Source organism: Vicugna pacos, chromosome X (assembly GCF_048564905.1).
Source record: "Vicugna pacos chromosome X, VicPac4, whole genome shotgun sequence".
Lineage (NCBI taxonomy): Eukaryota > Metazoa > Chordata > Mammalia > Artiodactyla > Camelidae > Vicugna > Vicugna pacos.
The window spans coordinates 93,301,469-93,325,084 of record NC_133023.1 but is presented as its reverse complement, the minus strand read 5'-3'; the positions used below and the strand labels follow the sequence as shown (position 1 = coordinate 93,325,084).

At 44.9% G+C, this 23,616-nt stretch overlaps 1 pseudogene; it reads left to right on the top strand.

The window, feature by feature from the left end:
- Positions 1–8,762: 8,762 nt before the first annotated feature.
- LOC107034699 (small ribosomal subunit protein eS12-like) lies at positions 8,763–12,607 on the top strand (annotated as a pseudogene).
- The last annotated feature ends 11,009 nt before the right edge of the window (positions 12,608–23,616 follow it).

Below are 23,616 nucleotides of genomic sequence, written 5' to 3'. Positions count from 1 at the left end.
GCACTGAGAAGGAAACTATTTCTATTTAAAAAAAAAAACATAGATAAATCTCAAAAAAATAATGTTGAGTGAAAGAAGCCAGACAAAAGAATATCGACTATAGAATTCCATTCATATTAAGTTAAAAGACAGGCAAAATTAATCTATGACATTAGTTATCAGGTTAATAACTAATCTTGGAGGGGAATAAAGGACTGGGAGGGGACATTAAGGGGGCTTCTAGGGTACTGGTAATGCCCTGTTTCTTGATCTGAGTGTTCATATTGGGAAAGTTCATCAAGCTGACATTTGTGATTAGTGCACTTTTCATGTATAATTCCTTCAACAGTTTACTTTAAAAAAGTATGTCTCGGGGGGGAGGGTATAGCTCAGTGGTAGAGTGCGTGCCTAGCATGCACGAGGTCCTGGGTTCAATCCCCAGTACGTCCATCAAAAAATAAACAAATAAGTAAACCTAATTACCTCCCTCCACAAGAAAGAAAAAAAAGTATATCTCAAGGAACATTAACCATCTTTTCAACACTTAAGAGTTCCTCTGTTTTTGAAAATTTTTCTGTATTCTATTTTTGAGTTGCCTCTTGAAATTCTCTCCTCCATTTCACAGTTTCTGTCCTCATCTCTTGCAAGGACTATTGCTGTTCTCCAAACTGAACTCTCTGCCCCTCCTCTTGTTTCTTTCCCTCCACATGCAGTTCATTCTCTAAAGCCCACAGTTGATCTCATCCTCTTCTCTACTCAAAATCCTTCAGTGGCTCCACTTGATGGAAGAAAAGTCATTTAAGATGTAGCAATTGATTGGAAGATGGAGGTCTGAGAGAAAGAGTTGTCAGCGAAGATTCTTTGCAACTAGGTGACCTAGGGGTGGTGTCCAGGACAAAAAAATACGAAAGGCAAGAAGATGAGTGACTCCTGGAAGGGGATGATGAGCTCAGTTTAGAACCTACCATCCAAGATGGCCCCCAAGCTTCTCACCTGAGTTTGAAGTCAGTGGCTAACAAAATGGATCGGAGCTGTAACGATCTAATCAAAGATTAAACATAGTAGTGGGGGGAGTTGGGGAGGGAATAGATAAGTAGTGAAGAATAGTGAATAGCTCAGGTCAAACCTATACAAAAGGGGACTGATTTTCAAGAACAAAGAATAAATTCTTATCAGATAATTTGACCCTGAAGGAAGTTAGCCGCAGCTATAGTTGATAACACCTGAAAACTCAAATCAATGCAGCAAATATTAGCTATGCTCCACTTAGTCAGTGCCCCACTCCTCACCTCCTCCATGGGCAGCTAGCACTGGTCAGGACCTGCAGCTGGAGGGGCCACCCAGGAGCTGCGGTGACTCCCAATGTCCTGTAGATCTATCTGTGTGGCCTTCCTAATCCACCACAAACTCCAGGGCTGGGACTTCCTCCCATCAGAGTCTCTAACAGCCAGGAGTCAGCAGAAGAAACCACAGCCCAATCCCAAATCCTCAGCTCCTCCCCAGGTATTTAGGGCTGAGAAAAAGACACTGTTTCCTCTACTCTATTATGCCAGCAAGGGCAGGGTCTTGAGGCCCTTCCCCGGACCTCACCCTCCAAGGTCCCACCTCTCTGCACCATTCCCTTTTAGATCAAAGTTCTTATTTTTCAATCTGTCTTCAGTAAGCTTGCCAACCCTTTATTCTTAGACCCAGAATACTTCTTTTTCAGTGTTTATTATATATTGCTAAATTGGGTTGGGGGGAGAAGTAGGTTATAATATATCTATAGTATGTTCCTGTTTTAGTTATAAGAAATTTCTATGCTTATATAAGCACATTTAGATATATATACACATGAAAAAAACTGGAAGGAAATAGACCAAAATGTGAACAGTAAGTATATTTTAGAAATGAGATTATGGGTACTTTTATTTTCTTGTGTTTTTCTATGTCACATCATTTTAAAATGCATATATATATTAATTTTTTAACTAGGGGTAAATCCTTCAATGTTCCTTTTAAAAAAATTTTTTTTGGAGGGGGAGGTAATTAGGTTTATTTATTTTAATGGAGGTACTGAGGATTGAACCCAGGACCTTGTGCATACTAAGCATGCACTCTACCATTGAGCTATATCCTCCCCCCCAACTAATGTCCTTTTTTATTCAAAAATTGAAAAGAATTTCCACTTCCACTATGGTGGAGTAAGTTGTTCAGAGAACAACCTCCCTGAAGATAGCAACTATAAAGAAAAAAAGACAAGTTTAGAGATTCTGGAGAGGGAAAAAAAGCATATTTGGGATAGGAACTGAAGCTGGGAAGAAAGGAGTAGAGCATGGGATGTCTCCATTTTTAGAGCTTGACCTGCACACAGAGTACTGCCGTGGCATGGCACCAGACAGCTAAAACCCCGACAGAAGACCTGCCATCTCTCTGGCCTGAAGAACCAGATGTCAGAACCCAGGGTAACTACGTTCATTTGCAAATGCCAGAAGAATCCTGGAAATGAGAGAAGGAGAACAGGAAAGCCCCATATTCTCTGCCAAAACTCAGCCAAGGTCTCTGGCTGACCCCTGGGCCCTTGAAGCATGCATGCCTGGGACAGACTCAAATCATACTACAGCGAGGCTAAAAGATTTGAACTGATAATTGAACTGACGTCTTCTAAGGTGAGACAGAGTTTGCAGTTTGAGGCTAACCAAGTTAACTGCTCACTAAAACAAAAAACATCAACACTTTTTGGGGGAATATACTACAATCCAGAGTCTCCACAACCTCCCAATTACAATGTTCAGCATTTAATCTGAAATTATCCAACACACACACACACACACACACAGAGACAAAAACAAAAACAAACAAAAAACCCCAGGAAACTGACCCACTCATTCTCAAGAGAAAAGGCAATCAGTGGAGTCCAACACAGAAATGACCCAGATGTTTAAATTATTAGCCAAGGACTTTAAAGGAGCTATTACAACTATAGTCAATGACATTAAAGAAAATATGCTTGTAATGAATGGGAAAAAGAAGGAAATCAAGAAAGGAAATAGAAACTATTCTTTTAAATCAATGAAATTCTAAAATTGAAAGATACAGTAACTAGAAAAACCCTCAATGGACTCAACAGCAGAATGGAAAAAACAGAGAAGGGTCAGTGAATGGGAAGATAAATCAGTACAAATTCTCCAATCTAAAGAAGAGAGAGAACAAAGATCAGAATGAGCAGAGCCTCAGGGAGCTGCGGGGAAAATATGAAAAGATCTAACATACAGATAATCGTCCCAGGAGAGAAGAGAAAAGAAACAACATTTTTTGATAACAGCCAAAAACTTCCAAAACTTGGTGAACCCAAAACGGGATAAGCATGAAGAAAAGCATGCCTAATACAGCATAATCAAGTGGATGAAAGCCAAGGATAAAAGTAAATCTTGCCTGTAGCCAGAGAGAAACAAAATATTATACACGGGGGAATAATGATTCAAATAACCACGGTCTACTCGTCAGAAACCACAATGGCCAGGAGACAGTGGAACAACAGCCTTAAATTTAGTGCTAGAAGAAACACTGTCAACCCAGAATTCTATAACCAGTGAAAGGATCCTTCAAGAGTGAAGAGGAAACAAAGACATTTGCAGATGAAAGAAACTAAGAGAACTCATTGTCAGTAGACCTGTACTCTTAAGAAAGAAGTTCTTTAGACAGAAAGGAAATAACATCAGAGGGAAACTCAGATACTCAGGAAAGAGTGAAGAACATTAGCAATAGCATCCAAATATAAGCTCACTAGTCAGAAAGTGTTTATTTATTCAAATATCTAGATATAAAATACTGAAAGTGGTTTAAGGGCTTAAAAAGGGTATCAAAAGAATGTATTGAAAATATGAGGCTCACACAATATCAGTAAGGCCATAAGAAGTTTCCTACTGTTGAAGACATGGTTAGTCTCCCTTCTTCATCACTGTAAATAAGTGGAGGTTTAACCAGTGAAGATGATTTTATCTCAGAGCTGGTCCAGAATGGATCACTTCCTGTGATGTCTGATCTGTACTGGGATGGTAACTTCTCTGTTCAGGGCCATTTATGTTCATCTCATTTTTAGAAATTTCATTCATTGCAAAAACTAACAAGAAGCCCTGTGTATGAAGGGATTTAATTCAGTCTAATTGTGAATAGTGTGAGGCTGAAAGCAATCATGCCCATTAAGAGGGGAATGATTAGCAAATGACTATCCATTAATGGAATAGAATATTAGGAATCTATTGAAGTATATTAGGTGAAAAATGAATAATAACGTAAAAATGTGCATCCTGATGCTCAGTAAGAAAAGCAAATTATAAAATAACGGGTTTGCCATGATTGTAACTAGGCACGTACATGTATCAATCCATTTGAGAAAATTTACTGAACACATACTATGTACCAGGTACAGTCCTGTGTCTAGGAAACATGAAGGTGAGAAGACATGGTCCCCTGCTTTCAGTCCTAAGGTTCAGTCTAAGTGGAAATTTTACAAACAAACTGAAAGATGTTGTAATTCACAAAATGCTTTTGGGAGGGGGAAGGATCCGTAAGCCTGCTGAAGAAGTAAGGCAATACTTCACAAAGGGGCTAAGACATATGTAGACAATAACGGAGGGGAATATGAAAAAAAGAAATCTGTTGTATTAGGGCAGAGAGATTGGCGGTCATCAAACTTTGTACTTCCAAATTTCTTATAATGTTAAATGTTTAAACGTTTTTATAATTTAAAAAACGGAAGATGTGAAAATGCAATTTTCTATATTCGGCCACTGTGGGAAAGGTTTATGTGAAACAAACTACAAATATGTTGTAAAAATAAAGAAAATACATTTTTAAAGAAAATAAAAAAAGGCTCTCAGAACATTCTCTCCCCCTCCCCACCGCCTTCTTACTTCCCTTAGGGACGGGCCAGGCAGCTCCCCTGAGTGGGCTGCAGCATCTCCTGGCTGCCATGACAGCACACTTAAAATATCCACTCCAGATGGTCGCTGACTTACCTCTTTGCACTGAGATTATTATTAATAGTCTGAAGTCTTTATAGGGTATTTTGTTTGTTGTTTTTTTTAACCTGAAGTTGGGAAGTGGCCATACTAGAACTCCTCAAATCCCCATGGCCAAATTCCATGCTAGTGGGCTGACTGGTGCCCGCCACCCCCATAAAATATATGTCCATGCCCTACCGTCCAGAAACTGTGACTGTGACTTTATTTGGAGAAAGGGTCTTTGCAGATGTAAGATGCTTAGTAAGATGCTAAGGATCTTGAGATGAGTTCATCCTATATTTAGGATAAGCCCTAAAGCCAATGACAGGTGGCCTTGTAAGAGAAAGACAGAGGGAGATTTGGGACACTTAAGGGAAATAGCCATGTGAAGATGGAAGCAGAGACTGAAACCATGCAGCCTCAAGATAAGGAATGCCTGAAGCCACCAGAAGCTGGAAGAGGCAAGGAAGTTGTGATAGTTAATTTCCTGTGTCAACCTAGCTGGGCCACAGGATACTCAGATATTTGGTCAAATACCATTCTGGGTGTTTCTGTGAGGGTGTTTTGGATGAGATTAACATTTATATCAGTGGACTTCAAGTAAAGCAGATTGCCCTCCATAATCTAGGTGGGCTTCATCCAATCAATTGAAGGCCTGAATACAGAACAACAACAACAACAAAAAACAACAGGTTTTCCTGAGCAAGAGAGAATTCTCTAGAAGATGGCCTTCAGACTTCATCCGAGACCCTGGCTCTTCCTGTCTCTATAGCAGATTGCCTTAGGACTCAGGCTGGAACATTAGCTCTCATGCAGCTCCAGCTTGCTGGCCCACGCTGCAGATTTTGAACGTGCCAGCCTCCATATTCCTTATAATTAATTGATCAATAGATTGATTGATTGATAGATCCTAGTGGTTCTGTTTCTCTGGAGAACCCTGACTAAAACATACGGATCTTCCCCTAGAGGCTTCAGAAGGAGCATGGCCTTGATGGCACCTTGATTTCAGGCTTCTGGCCTCCGGAACTGTGAGAAAATACCTTTCCAGTGTTTTAAGCCATCGTGCTTGTGGGAATTTTTTATGGCAGCCCTAGGAAACTAAGACAGACACCATGGCCCCTGACTTTTTGAGGACCTGGGCCAGGTGACCTATGGAACATTTTGAGAAACATGGACTTCCCTGAGGATTTTTTTTTTTTTTTTATGGGGGGAGGGGGGAGATGGGTTTGTTTGTTTTTTAATGGAGGTACTGGGGAATGAACCCAGGACCTCGTGCATGCTAGGCATGCACTTTACCGCTGAGCTATACCCTCCCCTCACTTCCCCGGGTATTTTTAAGCCCAGCATATACGAGTCAGGGGCGTATGCAGAAGAAAGCAGAGTGTCATAGAAACAGCCACGTAGACGGTGATTCAAGTCCTGGTTCTAGGGTTCTAGCACTTACCACCTGAATGGACTCAAGAACCTCAATCTTTATGAAGCTATTTCCTCATCTAGGCAATGAGGATACTTCCTATCTTTCTGGGGTCCGATGAAGAATAAAGGTAACATAGGTAAAGGGCCTGGTCCACAGTAGTAATAATATATTGTTTTTCTTTTCCTCCCCACCCGCTTCCCTCCTTCTCCTCTAGTATGAAAGATCTGCAGACAATGCTTCTTCCAATTCCAGCCAGCCTGACATCCCTCGACTCCAACCAGAAAGCCTTAATCCAATTTTCCCAGCACGTGTAGTGAGCAACCCGTTCCTGCCTCAGTTCTTTGCACCCTTTTGCCCCACCTACCAAAGTCCTCTTCCTCCTGAAAGGCACAGATGCTCCCCTCCACCAGCAAGTTTTCTGTTAATACGGAGCCCATGGTCCTCCCTCCATCCTCCAAACTCCTACAACATGCGTTTTCGGAACAGATCCTCTGACTCTTAGTGAGGACCTTACTTGGCTCCCCTTCCTCTCGGAGCAGCCAGTCCCAGCCTGCCATCAGGCACTGTTTGGGAACTGGAAAACATTTCCCATAGAAACACCGCTATGGATAGTAGTGAGACTAGCAAAAAGTTTGCTCTATACTCTATTGGGCTTTGAGCATCTGGAAAGCAGGCCCCACATCCATTCCAAGTATAATTATGATCCATTATGCAGGAGGAGCAGCGGTATAGACGGTGCCCCTCTGTTCTGGCTGCACCATCTTGCATAGCTGCCTCCTGGGCTCATAGCCATCCATTCCGTCCCAGGAAGGCTGCCTTATTCCCCAGGGCCTGCTGCCAGGCAGGTCCTGGACCAGACCACCCAGACAGGTGGCTACAGGTGTCAAGAGAGAGGCCACCAGCCCAGCTGGGCACTGGCATGGAGCTGACTCAGCCTGACAGGCAGGAAGTGCTTCCCAGATCCAATGGGGAGGAGTGGGCCTCCTTGCCCTGGTGTGTGGCCTAGTGGTAGTGGCTGCAGGCTGCAGAGGGAACGGATGGAGGAGGGGCTGGCCCACACTGAGGCCACAGTGAGCCCTGGTATCTTTCTTGGGACAGGGCTGCCTTTTCAGCCCCACCCAAGGCTGGACAACCAGTCACTTGCCTTTCACTGGGGTGAGGCTCAGAGATGGGCAATCCCTCCCGCTGCAGGTCAGGGCTGGGGGCTCCTCCTCGGAACGGACCCACAGAGAGGCAGAGAGCGCGGCTCGGCACCCTGCTGGGGGCCGGATGGAGGAGACTAACGTTTGGGTCTGGCTTAGCTCATTTAACTCCTTACTGCCTTCTACCCAGTCCTGAAACTAGCATTATCAACATCACCTGGTAGCTTATTAGAAATGCAGAGACTCAGCCCCCACCCCTACATGTACTCATTCAAAATCTGCATTTTAATAAGATCCCCTGGTGATTCGTATGCGCATGAAAGTTTGAGAAGCACTGCCTTAATTGTTAAAGGCAGAATGGAACGAAACCTAAGATTTGCAATTTGATGATTTGGGACTGCAATGGTGGATCCCAGCCACGGCCAAAGCAGAAAAACTTCTGCAGCAAGGCTGGTGCGGATAAGAGTCCAATTCCCTGTAGCCCAGCCCAGGCTTCCGAAGCGCCAGAGAGGGAGTTTCCAGCTGAGATACATCAGGGACTTCGTCTGTGAGGAGGGTCCACAAACTAGGGACTGCCTGTATTTGTATTTATTTGTATTTATCATATTTTCTCAACTAGACTACGAGGTTTAAAATGTCAAGAATCATATATGTATGAGTGTATATATTATAGAAGAAAATGGTATATAATTAATGACCACAAGCTCTAAAGTAGGCAAACCTGCCTTGTGGGCTGAGAATCTCCACTAATTTACAGTGTGGTTTTAGCCAGGGTGTAATCCCTTCTCTGCAGTTCAGGGCTGGAGGTCTTTTGGAGACTTTCAGTGACTTTCCGTGACATAGTTTCCTCACCTGCACTATGAATACTAGTGAAAACCTACCTGGAGAATGAAATGAGTAAACATCAAAAATGTACCTGATAAATAACCTCCCTGAAACAGTCACACCTTTTTGCTTTGAATCTCACCAGTGCCAGCAGGTTTTAAATGCTAAATAAAAATATGCTAGGCGATGCATCACCTGGATGGTCCTGAATAAAATGCATTTTAAATAAATAACTCTTGCTGTTTTCTTAACTGTTTTGCCAAATATCAAAGCAAGCCATCCTTGTTATGGAAATCTGGGAAAAACACAGGAAAGTCTTAATGAAAAGTCTAGCTCCTTCCTTGCCGCCCCCAATCTCGTGGAAGCTGGGGATCAGGTGAGTTCAAGATTTAGCTCCACTGGTAACCCACCGCCATGGCCCAGGACGGCATTGCTACTGGGGGTGTAGGGGACGTTAATATTGCGATACAAGCGGTGCTGAGGACCATCCCATTCGGGAGGGCCTAGCATGTGGAATTCCTGAAACTGCCAAAGCCTGTCTTTGTGAGCTTGCATCCAACAGGGATGAGCTTGTGTCTGTGGAGTTGGTGGAGGCCCTTTGTGCTGAAACCCAAAGCAACCTAATTAAGGTTGGTGACCGCAAGAAACTAGGGGAATGCATTGGCCTCTGTCAAACTGACAGAGAGGCAAGCCCCCTGAAGCGGTTGGTTGCAGTTGTGTGGTAGTTTAGGACTAAGGTAAAGGGTCTCAGGCCAAGGATGTCGTCGAGGGGGAGTGCTTCAAAGTCAAGAAACAAATAAAAAACTTGGCTTCTGTTTCTTTTTGGGGGGAGGGGGGAGGATTAGGTTTATTTATTTATTTAACGGAAGTACTGGGGATTGAACCCAGGACCTTGTACATGCTAAGCACAAGCTCTACCACTGAGATATACCCTCCCGCCTCTGTTTCTAAAAAAAAAAAAAAGAACTGAAAATTTTGCTATAATAAGACCACCCAGCAACATAACATGTTGGTGCTAACATTTTGGAGTATTTCCGTTCGGATACAGAGATAGAGATAGAATGAATACGAAGGTCATGATAATGATCTGTTATTACTGTTGTTTCACACAAAGGTTTGTTGGTCTCTGAAGACAATGAGCCAGCGGGATTTCCTTCCTTGCTGAGCGCTGAGTGTGGGGATTCTGGAAACCCAGACCTTGAAACCAGCCCAACTAAGACAGTTCCCTAGTTCCATGGCTTCCCTGTTACTCAGATCTCCAAATGATGTGCGCTGCCCAGCCATACTTCCCAAGACTCTGTGCAGAATAGAAAGTCATGAAATGAGAATGCATTTGTATTGGTGACCAGTCAAGCAATCTGTGTTTCAAACCCAAAGCCATTTTTTTAGTGAAATAACGAGGAGTTGAAATAAGGGGCTAGGAGACAAGTGCCTTTGAAAATCTAGCTCTGGCTTTGTCTACCACAAACCCGCTAAGCCCCGCAGAGTTTCCACTTTAATTGGGAGAGAGAGAGGAGGTACTTGAAATTGAGCAGGAGACACATTCCGTCATTGATCTAGGGGAGAGGAAAGCCTGTTAGGCTAACAAAAAGCCTTGCGTTCTCACATTCACTGTGCTGGTCCTAAGAGGCGCTGGCATCCTGACCGAGTAGCGAAGCTCTAAGGCACCTGGCATCCAAATAGGTGAGGATTTAGAAATCAGAATCCTTGTTGGACCCTGCTCAGCAGCCTCCAGGGACAGCCTATTCAGATTCAGGCTGGGATGCTGGCAGGCCTGAGCCCCTACCCCCAAAAGAATTTGGGGCTGTGGGCCACTGGTCTCTGGGGTCTTTTTCTGCCTGGGCCTGACACCCAGGCTTTCATAAGCTGTAGAAACGCTGTTTCTCTAACCTCCCTTGTCTACATCTTATTCTTGATCCTGAAGGTGTTAGTTTTGAAATAGAAAGTCATGGACTCAAGTTCTCATTTCTGTCATATGTGAATGAGGCTTTGGCTGCTGCACTGAGCTCCTTGGGTCCTCAGTTTCAAGATGTGTCAAATAAGGCTAGTGATGTTACTTCTCTCCTTGGGTTATTGTGAGGGCTCATCGAGATGGCCTCCAAAAAGTGTCTGGGCTCATGGAACATGTTCAGTCAATGAGAGTCAGAGTAGGGGGTTCCCTCCTCCGCCGCCCCGTATCTGATAGATTGTCATTTCTTTAATCCAAAATTCACTTCTCTTTCATCTCTTCGCCAAATCCTTGATGCTGATTTCCTGTCTGGAGTCCAGCCTCTTTTGCTTTCAATTGGTCCAAACCGCCGCTTCTTCAAAATATTGTACATCTTTCTCACACCTGTGACTAGGACCCCAGCAAGGGGCTTGGCTCCACCTTTTAGCCCCTCCCCAGCTCATCCCCCACTGCCCCTGGCCTTTCCTTTCCTTGGAGAACATTCATTCACTTCTTCCATTTCACATGTCTCCTTTGACAGCATTATTGGGCCAACCTTCCAGTTTTGATTCACTAAGTCATCTTTCTTCATTCGAATCACACTCACTTCAAAAGGCTTGCTTAAAAAACAAACCCAGAAAAGACAAGTAATCAAACTCAAGGGGGTAGAGGGGAGTGTTTGTTCCTCTCACTGGAAGTCAAAGCATAGTTACCCTGAAAAACACAATCAACTTTCTAAGAAAGATGATTGTGAGGAGAGTATTGCTCAATGGTAGAGCCCACGTGTAGCATGCACGAGGTCCTGGGTACCTCCATTTAAAAAAAAAAAAGGAAAGATGAGAACCTGTGCTGGGAAGGGTTTGATGAAAGAACACTCTCACCTGCTTTAGGTCAGCGTGTACATTGGTTCAACCCGTTGGAAAGTATTTGGGCAAGATTTATGGAGCCATAAACATGTTCCTGCTCATTAACCCCATATTTCAATTTCTAGGAGCTGACTTTAAGGTAAGTAGTAAGAAATTTGGGTGAAAAGGCATTATGCTAATATATATTCATTGTAATGTTAGTTACAATAAATATTGGAAACCACCTAAAGAGCCAACAAGAAAATTGTAAAATGAGTGACACTGAACCCCCTAGGTGTAGTCCGAAGTTATTAGTAACTTATTAGTTACTTATAAAATAGTAACTATGAAGTATCTACCTAGAAGAGTTGACTGTGTGGAAAGCAAGGTAAAACAAAGTGTGTGTTTGCATATAGGAATAAATAAGGAAAGACTTAAAATTAAAATACTACCAGTGTCTGCGCTGAGGAGTTGTAATTATGAATAGGGAGGGAGTTTTCTTTTTCTCCACTTTTCAAAGGTTCTGTAATGTGGTTCTTTTACTGTTATAAATATATATAAATTATATATGTTACTTTTATAAATATATATCTGCAGCCTCCCTGGAATTAAGGAGATCAGAACAAGAAGTTCCCTCCCCAAAGAATGACCACCACACACAGCCATGTTAGTTCAACCACCAAGAAACCAACCCCCAAGGGACCCTATTTTGGGATCCACTAATCCCAAAGCCAGAGCCTGGAAGATGAGCCGGGTCTGGGCCCTTCCCGCATGGGAACACTTGCTAAATCTTGGGCTTGTACGAAACACCTGGAGGATGGGAATGCGAGGAGGAGGGGAGCTGGGCCCTCAGGCCGTCCCGTCCCCCCGGCTCCCCGCCACCGCCTGGGGGAAGGGAATTCCAAGTAGAGTCAGGGAAGAAAAAACTGGGACTATACACTCTTAAGAGACCGTGAATTGGGGCCAGAACTTCCCAGGAAGAAAGTTTGAGTGGCCATTTGGAAAACTGAAAGAAACAATTCAGGTGTGTGTGCTCCCGCAGTGATTGGGAACGAGGGACTATTCCAAGCCCCGGACTGGATTGTGGAGACAAAGGAACTGGATTGGAGCCAGAGTGTTTTAGGGCTGGGAGAGACTTAAAGAGGAAGTCGAAAAGGAACTCAAGTTTCCTGAGTGCTGGCTCCGATGTGCCTGACACTTTAAAAAACATTATCCCTTTAATCCTCAGGATAGCTCGGTCAGGAAGGTATTATTGTCCTTGATTTTACAGGGAGGGAACTGAGGCTCAGAGAATAACTGTCCAAGGTTACACACTGGCCAGTGGCAGAGCCAGGAGGCAGACCTCCAGCTGCCTGACTCCAGCGCTGTGTCCTTTCCTGTAGGTCTAAGCCAACCCCTCTCTTTTGAAGATGAGGAACCTGAAAGCCAGCGAGGGGAAGTCAGTCCACCTTGCTGCAGAGCTCATCAAAAAGAGGGCAGGACTCTGATCCCCAGCCTGGAACTCTTTCCACTACCCACCAGGGCTGCCGCTCACCTCTGCCAGGAGGCTTCTGCCCAACCTGCTGCTTCTATCGAGTTCCCCTTTTCTGGAGCAACTCCTGATGGATTGAGAAGCCCAGGCTGATGTCTCTCTGGGTTCCTTGCAATCTGGGGCTTACTTTCATTAGTATCACCATTATTTTTATTTCATTTGATTGTTCACTTTTTTATTTCCTCCAGGGCTGGGAGTATGTGTGGAAAAACATTATCTGTGAAGGAAAGAACATGTAACTGAATACATGAAAGCTGTTTGCCCTGGGGCTTTATGTTTGAAACCAAAGTCAGCAGGACCATTGAGTGTATTATCTGGATGATATCTAATACCACCACTTTAGAGTGTGAGAATGAACCCTTTTCTTAAAAGAAAAAAAAAATCAGAAAAGAATATTGACCTTCCTAATGTTTCCCAGCACAAAGAAATCCATCTACTGTAGATTCCAAGACAGACCAGACCAATAGTTGACATGCTGGGCTCAGATTTCATTCCTGAAAATCTGGAACCTTATGCTGTATAAATAACATGATCTTTTCCTTCGTTCGAATCAAGGGGGAAAACAGTTGCTGGCAAGATCTCAGAGTCTGCCCTCCCCCGAACTGTCCCCACAAGTCCTAACTTGCTACCCACAAGTCATGACTCGCATATTTTCATTTGAAGAGCTTTGAAACGTTGTGGAAATCATAGGGGGAAAGAGAACCAAATCCTCCTGAGAAATAGAGTAACGGGAATTTAAAAAGAAAGCAAAAGAGCGTAAAAGGAAATGTCTCACATATATAAGCGTATATTGAATTAGTTCTTGGGACTGGATAGTCCATTTTCTAGAAGAACAAACTGATGTCCAGAGGAGGAGTATACCCAAAGCCATAGAAAGAAATAGCTAACTTTGAACTCTGGTCACATTTTCACTTCTCTGGGTCAATCAGAAAAGCTCAATATCATATTTTAGTCTTGGTAGCACAAATTTCTGCCTAAACGCCTGTCATTTCCTGAGAAAAAACTTTTATATCACCAAAGTTATTATTAGAAGTCGTTATCATTCTAAACATGGTTACACGTCCCAGAGTAGTATTACATGTGCTACCATTTAAATTACAGCCAAGCCTCTGATATATTTTTAGATTTTTCAAAAAGCAGGAGGGTTGAGGGCAGTGGCCATGCCTTATTTTTCTTTTCAGTTCCCAGAGTGCTTAGCACTGTGCCTTGTACCTTGCGTCATTCATATCGACCAGTTTCAATGAATGGAAATGCGCCTATTGGCCCATTCCTAGGCTCTTCCTGTGGTGCATTCTCAGACACAATGGAATGTACTACAGACATAGAACTTGGTTGGAAGCTCAGTGACCTTGATCGAGTGATTCCAGTACATATGTTGGGAATAGGAGCAGGATCTCTGATGCTCTGCTGATTTTTTCCATGCAGACAAATTCCCCTATAGTCCATTCTCACCAGCATGCCTTCCAGGGTGTCCTCATTGTCATTAAGATCAAGTCCAAATTCTTCATAGGGTCCTGTGTGGCCTACCATGCCAACTCCATTACCCAGGTGTCCCCAACTCCTACACACCTCTGCCCTGTGCTGGTGCCACAGCAAACTGTTTTTAGTCTTTGCTCCTCCACCGCCCACCAGCCAAGGCCAGGCTGTTAGATGCCTCCATGCTTCTTCCTTGAACACCCAATTCTCACCTAGTCTTGGTGAGTGAACTTCTACTCACCCTTTATTTAGTTCTCCTGTCATTTCCTCCAGGAATCTCCCCTTATGTCTGCATTCAGAATACAGCATTTTCCCTTTTCTGTGCCCTCACAGCACAGCACATGCCTGTACGTAGCACCTACCACACTGAGTTGAAATACATTGCTTAGATGCCTGTGTGCCCTGCAAAAGTATAATCCTTTTTGAGGGCAGGGATGGGATCTTGCTCATTTCTGAGTTCACGATGCCTAGTATAGGGCCTGGTCAGAGCAGACTGGCCCATTTAACGATGTCTAAACTGCCCTGAGGAGTGTTAATGGGTGAGACCACAGCAAAAGTGTGGTAAGGATATGCTCTCTTAGTTGGGGGAGGGATCAGAGGGAAAGACTAGCATTTCTGGGGTCTCACAAACTCCTTATAAGGAGGATTTTTTTTCCATTTCCTGGAAGGAAGCATCAGGGTAACAGTCAAATGTCACTGTTGCTTGGACTTCGCCCCACCCCCCACCCCTCGACTCTATTTCCACTCTACCCCACACCCCCACTCCCCACTATAAGGCCTGATTTTCTGTGAATAAGGTGTCAGGGTAACAACTGGCTTTAAAATCCTATCAGACATCTCAGGATCTACCGGCAGACCTCACCCATCTTGCGAAACAGCAGCCTCTCAGATGGACTGGCTGTCTTCTAGAATGATGCAGGAAGCTGGGATCCAGAAAGATGAGCCAAAGGTCAGTTACTACTTTAAAAGTGGTAAGATCATACTTTCAGGAAATAAGGTTTTATTACTTTCAATCATGTAATAACTGTAACAGAGTGTTGCCCAAGGAGGTTGGGTTCACCTCTTTGAATGACTATAAGGAAATAAAGTGCAACAATCACATTACTATGGGCAAAGGATTCCAAGTAGGTGCTTTAAAGATATTTGGTCTCTTCAGTAGGGCCAATGTACCATTAGCACACATTTGATGTGACTTTGACTTTCAGACCTATTTGCATATGTGTTCCAAAGCAGCACTATCCAGTAGAACTTTCTGAGATGATGGAAATATTCTATATGTGCACTGTCCAATATGGTAGCCGTTAGCACACGTGGCGGCTAGGCACTTGAAATGTGGCTAGTGCGATGGATGAAGTGAATTTAAAATTGTTCTTAATCCTAATTAATTTATATTTGAATAGCTATGCATAGCTAGTGGTTAGCATATTAGACAGTATAATTCCAAAGTAAATCTCAGCCCAGCGAAGGGCTGATCAATCTGACCTTGCCATCAAAATCAGTTTGTCCCTGGCAAACTTCCTTTTAGGAAAACAAATTTTAGAAAAATTAATATAAACACCTTCCCGAAAAGTTGGAAAACATGCAAAAGGGAGAAAATTCATTATCCTTAATCACAAGATTGTTAGAAGAGATTGTAATATGTTTTTTCACACTTTGCCCTGTTTGCCCATTGGGATCTTGGGCCTTCTGTCAGTCAGGTCTTTACAGGGCAAATACAGACTTGTGCTCTTCAGTGAGTCCCAGGGACCGGTGGGGGCGGCCATGGCTGGTTATCTGTAGCCTCACATGAGGGCTTCAGGCGGGGAGAGCGGTGGGGCCGAGGCTGTTGACTGTGGCGGTGGCACCCATCATGGCATCCCAGTTTTGACTCACCAGGGGGAAAGCTCTTCTGTGTCTTCCAGCCTCATGTTCTGTCCCACCTTTTAACTTCCAGAAACTCTCCTCAGGAGGTCAGTTCTGGAATATTGGAGCTGGGAAGGTCCCTATCAGTGAGCTAGCCCAACCTCCTTAGCGAGAAAATGAAGAAAGATACAGGGTCAGAGACTGAAAAGGATTGGATCCCTGACTCTTGAATCCCAGTCCAGTGCTCCTTCCCTTTAAACACCAGTCCTTTCAGCAGCTTCCCATGTCCAATGACCAGGCCCTCATCTTCCTACTCTTCCTCCTCCTCCTCCTCCAGGTACTGCCATACCACAGTGGCCGAGGAGAGGCAGGAGAGGGGCAGAATATCTTCCCTGCTGTTTCATTTGCTCAGCAAAGTAGGAGCAGGTGCCCATAACACCCCCAGGCCTCTGTCCTTTGGGAAGTCCCAGCCAGACAGTGAGGCCACCATTGCCTCTCTTCCCTGCCACCATTATGAAAGGCCCCGGGGGCCTGTTCCCACCATTCCCTTCTCTCCAGGCCTTCTCAGAATGGTCTGGTTGCAACTGGAGCCCAGTTCTCTCCCACACAGGAAGGAAAGGTTCCTACAGGGGAGGCCACCTTTTTACAGGCTCCTGATGGCCCCCAGAGGGAGGGCTGCATTCCTCCAAGAGGTCAGTCTCCTGCCTTTTGAGGGGAATCCCTCTAGCTCAGGTACACACTCAGGACTCTCCTCTCTAGCCCTCTCAGTTCCTCTCAGAGCCCTGGCCATCATGTGATCTCCAGTAACTTGGAAGTCGGGACCCTATTGCTACCTTCCAAATCCCCTAGCCCCATTTGCTCCCAGTAAATTTAAACAACTGCCCGAGTGGGTCTAAACTCCCCTTTGTGCTATAATTAGGCTGGAACAAGGCTCACCCCAGGACAGAAATACTGTATGGGGCAGGTTATAGGCTGTGGCTGGTCCCCACAGTAGGGAAGTACCGACCTTTTGAATAGGAGGATTAACACATTAGCACATAGATTCCTGCTTCCGGGGAGGGTTGAATTCGAGGATAAGAGCTCCAGTTTGTAGGGGGGGTGGAGGGAAGGGAAGGGGGAGGGCGGCACACTAAAGACTGTGTGTTCCCGGGGTACCTGGGGGGTCGACACAGGAGGAGGTCGGTGGGCACCAAGCAGAGGAGCAGAGCAGCTCCAGACCCTCCCCGTTCAGTGTCGGGCCTGGAAACTGCAGAAACCCAGGAAGGCAAAGCATCTCCTGCCATCTCCTCTTTCTTCTTCCCGGTCAGATGGTGTTGGGGCCGCTGGCCTGCTGCAGCCAAGCAGGAAACAGGAGCACTGAAGCCAGCCTCACGGGACAGCCAGCGGTGTGACCCTGGGCAGGTGCCAGCGCCTCTCTGTATCTTCATCCGTACAATCTGGGATCTTAGCATTCATTTCTTGAGGTTGTTAGGAAGATTAAATGAAATAACATAAGAAAGCACCGAGAAATGAATAAGTAACACCTAGCAGGCTCTTGACACATGGTAAGGCCTCCCTCTCAGACAGCCTCTGCCACCCACGTTGTCAAGAATTTCCTCAGCAGGTTCCCCACTGATTCTTGTCTTTGTTTCCAGCTATGCCCAGAGACCTCTGTCCCACTACCCTCCCCTCTCATTGCCCATTAGAATTGGGGGCGGAGCAGAGGTGGTTGTAACAATCCTTCCTGGCTCCATCTCCCCCAGCTCTCCTCCAAAGGGCTCAGTCTTGGTATGTTCCAGGAACTCAAGTTCCAGGCCCAAGTATGGTACAAGTTGCTGATCAGCTCAGCCTTACTACTCTTCACAGGAGCTCATGGAAAGCAAGCTCCTGATGTCCTCAAGGGCCATAAGGGAGGTGATGGTGGATGGAAAGGGGACCCACAGGGTCTTTGTACCCACTCATGAAAGTGCACTGAAGTGGGCTCTGAGCCATCAAGAGAGGATGTTAACAATCAAGGTGCCTAATTTTTTTAAGTTTATTTATTTTTTTACAAGTTATTGAAAAGAGAGTGAGAGAAGCTGGGACATTACCAGTTTTAGACTTTTCCCTCTTAAAAAAGAAAAAAAAAGGTAAAAAAATTTTTTTAACCTTAAAAACTTTTAAAAATCAAAGAGAATCTGACAATAATAAAGTCTTCCTCAAATCTAACAAAAACAGCAAAGAAACTCAGGAAAATAGCTGGGTGGTTGAATTACTAGAATAATGAAAAGCTTTTCTTTTTTCTCTCCGGTAAGATTTGAAGGTGGTAGAAGACATTTCAGACCCCAAACCTGCTGGACAGCCACAACTCTGCAGCTTAGATAGGAGGCAGGGCACAAAGCAATACAAAGAGATTGCAGCAAAGACTCACTTGCCCCGCAGCAGATTTTCCTGCCTCAGAACAGCACAGGGGCCCATCCATTTTCATGGCTTCTGCTTTCCCTGTTTAGCTCCAGATTGGCAGATGAGGTGAGAGGACAAGTCACTGAACATCTATAAGCCTCAATTTCCTCATCTATAAACTGAGAGTGGGTGACAATACCAAATCTGCCTTCACCCCAATGGGACAGTGGCATCCGAATTTTCATTTGAGATCTTAATATTTATTGAGTATATATGTTCCGGGGGAGGGGTGCTGAGTCTTTGCTCCTGTAAGTCCAGGTTCTTGAAAACACTTTATAAATTATAAATGGATAAATTTCCCCAACCCCATGTTAAATATTATCATTGAAAGTAGCACTCAAAAGTCTTAAATGCTTTCTTCAAAATGAATATTCATTTAAGGGCTGAATACACTTAAAACTGAGATGAAACTGAAGGTAGAGGCTCTAAATCTGCCTCTCCAAGTGCACATCTCCAGGTGGAGTCTATCAGACCTGAATGGCTGAATTCTGCTTTGCAAATAGCCATTCTTTCAGAGAATGATGATTTGTGTAGGGTCAAAGGTCAAGAATGCTAATTTCATGTCTTTTAGAGTACCTTTAGGGGACTGGCGAACTAGTGAAAAATGGTTTGGAGTTTGTAAACGTCTTGTATTTACTTGCCAAGCTTGCTTGGTGGCAGCTCTTCCTTGGGGCAGAAGAATGGACCTGCCTTAGAGAGTGACTGAACAGGTGGGATGCTACAGCCGGATGGCCCGCCTGGAACCCAGAAAGCCCAATAACAGAAGGAAGGTCCAACACCTGGAGTGTCCAACTCCCCGAGGGGCAAAGCAGGAGCATCTCAACTCACTCCAGGAAGTACTTGGTCTGGAGCCACGCCCCTCCCCCCCCACCCCCGGGGACAGGCCTGGAGGACCCTACTTTGATTTCTACAGGAAGAAATCCCCATTATACCAGCTGGAACTGGCCCTGGACCCAACAGCCCCCGAGACTAGGATGCCAGGATCTCACATTTAGTCACTTTGAATCATGGGCGGTTAGGCCTTTGGTTTTGCAAATTTGGGCAGAGAAGCAGGATATGTGGTTAGGAGGACTAAATCAGAAACTTAAACACTTACCCACATGGAGAACTCATTACCTTAGCAGGCAACCCATTTAGATTTTAACAGCTCTAGTGGTTTAGAAAGCTCTTCCTTATATAGCATTGAAATCTGCATCCTTGTAACTTCCACCCTTTGTTCCCAGTTTCTCCTTTAGAAACCACATGGATTAAATCTGCTCTCTTCCCCCAAGAGGCCTTAGGAACATTATTCCTTGACTCTCAGATTTGACTGGTCAGTGGCTATAGTGATATTCAGTTGGTTAGATGGATGCCTTTCCATCATTATGCTTCTACAAGGGAAGGAAATTGATCCTAATAGGAGACATGACAGTCCCTAATTCTCAATGGTTCCACTAGGAATCCTTCCTGGCTCCAGGTACGCTCTTCTCTACCCCCCACCCCCAGGACAAAAAGGCTTCCCTGAATTTCCATTATCACCCAGAATGTTGTGCTTTGGCTAATATGCTCAATGACTCCTTAGCTAACAGAAGCAAATATCACACAAAACCCTTTACTGTGGGGGTAATAGGAGCAACTAAAAGATACTTGATGTTGACAGTATTAAACATATCTTAAGAGGTCAAGCTTTTCAAAATAGACACTCCCGTCCTGCCTCCCCAACCCTTCCCCCCGCACCACTTCCCCTTGCCCACTCCCTTTGGCTTTTATCACTTTTAATAGACAGTTTGCTGTCAAAGACTCAATTCCATAGTAGGTAACCTGGGCACACGTTGTAGAGGTAATTACATCCAAGCTACTGAAGGAGATGACTGAGCCACCCCCTTTGCCACCTCGCCCATGCCCATCTGCTCCCAGGCTGGCTTTCTGGACTGAACTGCCCTTGGCAGGCCTGCACTTTGTGATGGCTTTTGCACCGTCTGAACCAGCAAGCCAGCCAGCCAGCCTGCAAGCTACAGTCACTCGTGAACGCCACTTTACACAACTTAAGCTGGGGCTGCTAACTAGCCTGTTGACCAAGTCCCCAAGGTCAGACAGCCAGCAGCTTCTATTGAGGCTCAGCCATGTGCCGAGGACTGTTCCAGTCGCCTTGAGAGGGAGAGGGAAACAAAAGAAAGAAAAGCCAAGGCCCTTGTCTCCGATGGGTTTATAGGCCTAATTAGTCATCTTCAGGGGACTCTCTTGAGAAAAGACTTAAGGACACTTACAAAACAACAGACAAGAGGGTATAATCGGGAAGGCAGTGAGCCAAGGGGAGATTCTAAGTTCCTTGAGGGAAGGGCTCTGCCTTTGTGTCCCCCCAGGAAGGGCCTCTCCACTTCCTCATTAACCTTTTGTTTGGAGCAATTAAAAAGACCTTGAGGCTGGCCAGCTTCCCCTTTCTCTCTGGTCTCAGGCTCAGTGATCAAGCTGACAACTCTGGGGACTTCCTTGACTTCAGATGGAGGTGTTTCAATATCTTGCTGAGATGGCTGAATAGGCCTTTGATGTAATGTATTTATTTGTTCAGAAACATTAATCTGCAAAAACAAGAAGACCTGGGTCCAACCTGGAGGGCTTCTGCAGGAGTGTGAAAAATAAATCTGAAGACAACACAGCAAGAATAAACACCAAAGAATAAAAAGTTTTGAATATCCAGATGAAACCCTGCTATAAAACAAACCATCACAGCCACATCTCCCCATAGCAAGATGCTGGCTAAAATTCTAGGCAGTGATCCATGTATTTAAAGCAATATTTAGATCAACAGAAATTGACATAGATTCTTCATGGGTTTTCTTTTGGGGGGGTAGTTATGTTTTTATTTATTTATCTGTTTTTTTTTTCTTTTTAAGGTACTGAGTATTGAACCCAGAACCTTGTGCATGCTAGCATGCGCTCTACCACTCAGCTATACCCTCCCCCCCTCTTCATGGTCTTTGAAATGGATTTTTTAAAAATCAGTATGGCACATTGAGGCAAAAAACAAAGCTAATATTTGGTATCTGTATATTATGTTCAAGATACTTTCCAGCTTCACAACCACCCTTCATGGAATGCCCTATTTTTATTCCCATTTTCCAGATGAGGAAACTGAAGCCTGGAAAGATTAAATAACTTTCCTGAGATCGCATAGGAATGAAATGGCAGAGCAAGGATTTGAACACAAGTTGATCTAATTCCAAATCTAGGATTCTCCACTCTACATTATGTTGCCCCCTATCAATGAATGAGTTAACACAGATATAAGACAGCAGAGGAAAAAACTCTGTTGAATCAATTCAGCCCCCCCAGTGCCGAGCTGCTCTCTCTCCCTGTAGGTCCGTCCTGAGGAGGAGCCCTCAGCCCTGACCTGCAGCAGGAGGGATTGCCCATCTCTGAGCCTCACCCCAGTGAAAGGCAAGTGACTGGTTGTCCAGCCTTGGGTGGGGCTGAAAAGGCAGCCCTGTCCCAAGAAAGATACCAGGGCTCACTGTGGCCTCAGTGTGGGCCAGCCCCTCCTCCATCCGTTCCCTCTGCAGCCTGCAGCCACTACCATTAGGCCACACACCAGGGCAAGGAGGCCCACTCCTCCCCATTGGATCTGGGAAGCACTTCCTGCCTGTCAGGCTGAGTCAGCTCCATGCCAGGTGCCCAGCTGGGCTGGTGGCCTCTCTCTTGACACCTGTAGCCACCTGTCTGGGTGGTCTGGTCCAGGACCTGCCTGGCAGCAGGCCCTGGGGAATAAGGCAGCCTTCCTGGGACGGAATGGATGGCTATGAGCCCAGGAGGCAGCTATGCAAGATGGTGCAGCCAGAACAGAGGGGCACCGTCTATACCGCTGCTCCTCCTGCATAATGGATCATAATTATACTTGGAATGGATGTGGGGCCTGTTTTCCAGACGCTCAAAGCCCAATAGAGTACTTTAGCTTCCCAGTCAGTCTCTCACACACAGAGGCACGCACGCACACTTTAAAGAGCAGGCCAGAAAGTGTTATAAATAAAATTCTAGAACATGAGTGGGAGGAATAAACACGAAAATTTCACTGTAAGAGATGAAAATGCACCAACTCTCTGTAGGATGGCTTTGCTCCCACAGCCCACAATTGTGCTGTTCATCAGAAAGCAAGCGAGGTCTATATTGTTGCCTTGCTCAGATTTTTTCTTCTTCTTCTGGTGGGTACCCGTTAAAGATGGTGTAAATACTGTTGGTTTTCAGGGCAAAGCTGACAGTGAGAGAAAGACGGCAGTCTTCACTGGTACAGGAAGAGAACAGAATCTAATGGGTCACACTGACATGGCCAAGCAGCCTTTCCTCCCAGCCAGTTTGGGCATTCCCATATGCTCATCCTCTAGGCCATTTATTCAAGGCATTCTGTTTATCTGACATGCCCTCCACCCTCCTCCTATCCCTTTGAGGTCTCTTTGGTGTGGATGTCTCTCCTTGCCTGGACCCACCCCCAGAAAGCCAAGCCACATCCCCCCTCCCCTGATGAGGACCACTGGCTATAACACACATTTAATACCGGCTGCCTACTTTGTGACTTAACTTTTCGGTCCCCACCAAGGGTAGATGCTCCTGGGGGACAGGTCAGGGCTGTGGCTTATTTCCTTTTCATAATTTGTGCTTTTGAAAAAACTATCTGTATTTTAAGAGGTACTGGGAATTGAACCCAGGACTTTGTGCATGCTAAGAATGCACGCTACCACCGAGCTATTCCCCCCACCCCATAATATGTGCTTGATACGTGACTTTTTTCACAACTTGAGAAGCAGAGCAGTTGTCCAGGAGGTGGTCCCTGTTTGATGGCTTTAATCGAAGCATAATTTACTTAACCAAATGGCTGTGTATATGATTCATAACTCTGGTGACAATTCCTTTTATCAGTTCATTCTGCTCTTATTCACGTAGACCCTCCCATCCCCCAACCCTGGCTTTTGGCTTAATGTTTGCGATGGGCTAAGAATTCATATTTTTCAGGCCGAGGTAGTATTTTTGAAAATAACACAAGAGTCAGCTCCAGAGCTCTAGAATTTCTTTCAGCTCTTATATTCTGCAAGCCCAGGAAATACACACACGGAGGTTGCTAGGAAGTGGAGAGATTCTTTCATTGCGCCTCCACAAATTAGAAATAAAAGCACCCATGGGAAAAGGTTGGTTCTGGAAGGCTCAGAACTCTTGGAGAATCTGCTAAATAATATTTTTGTCTGCTGTTTGTAAATGTGA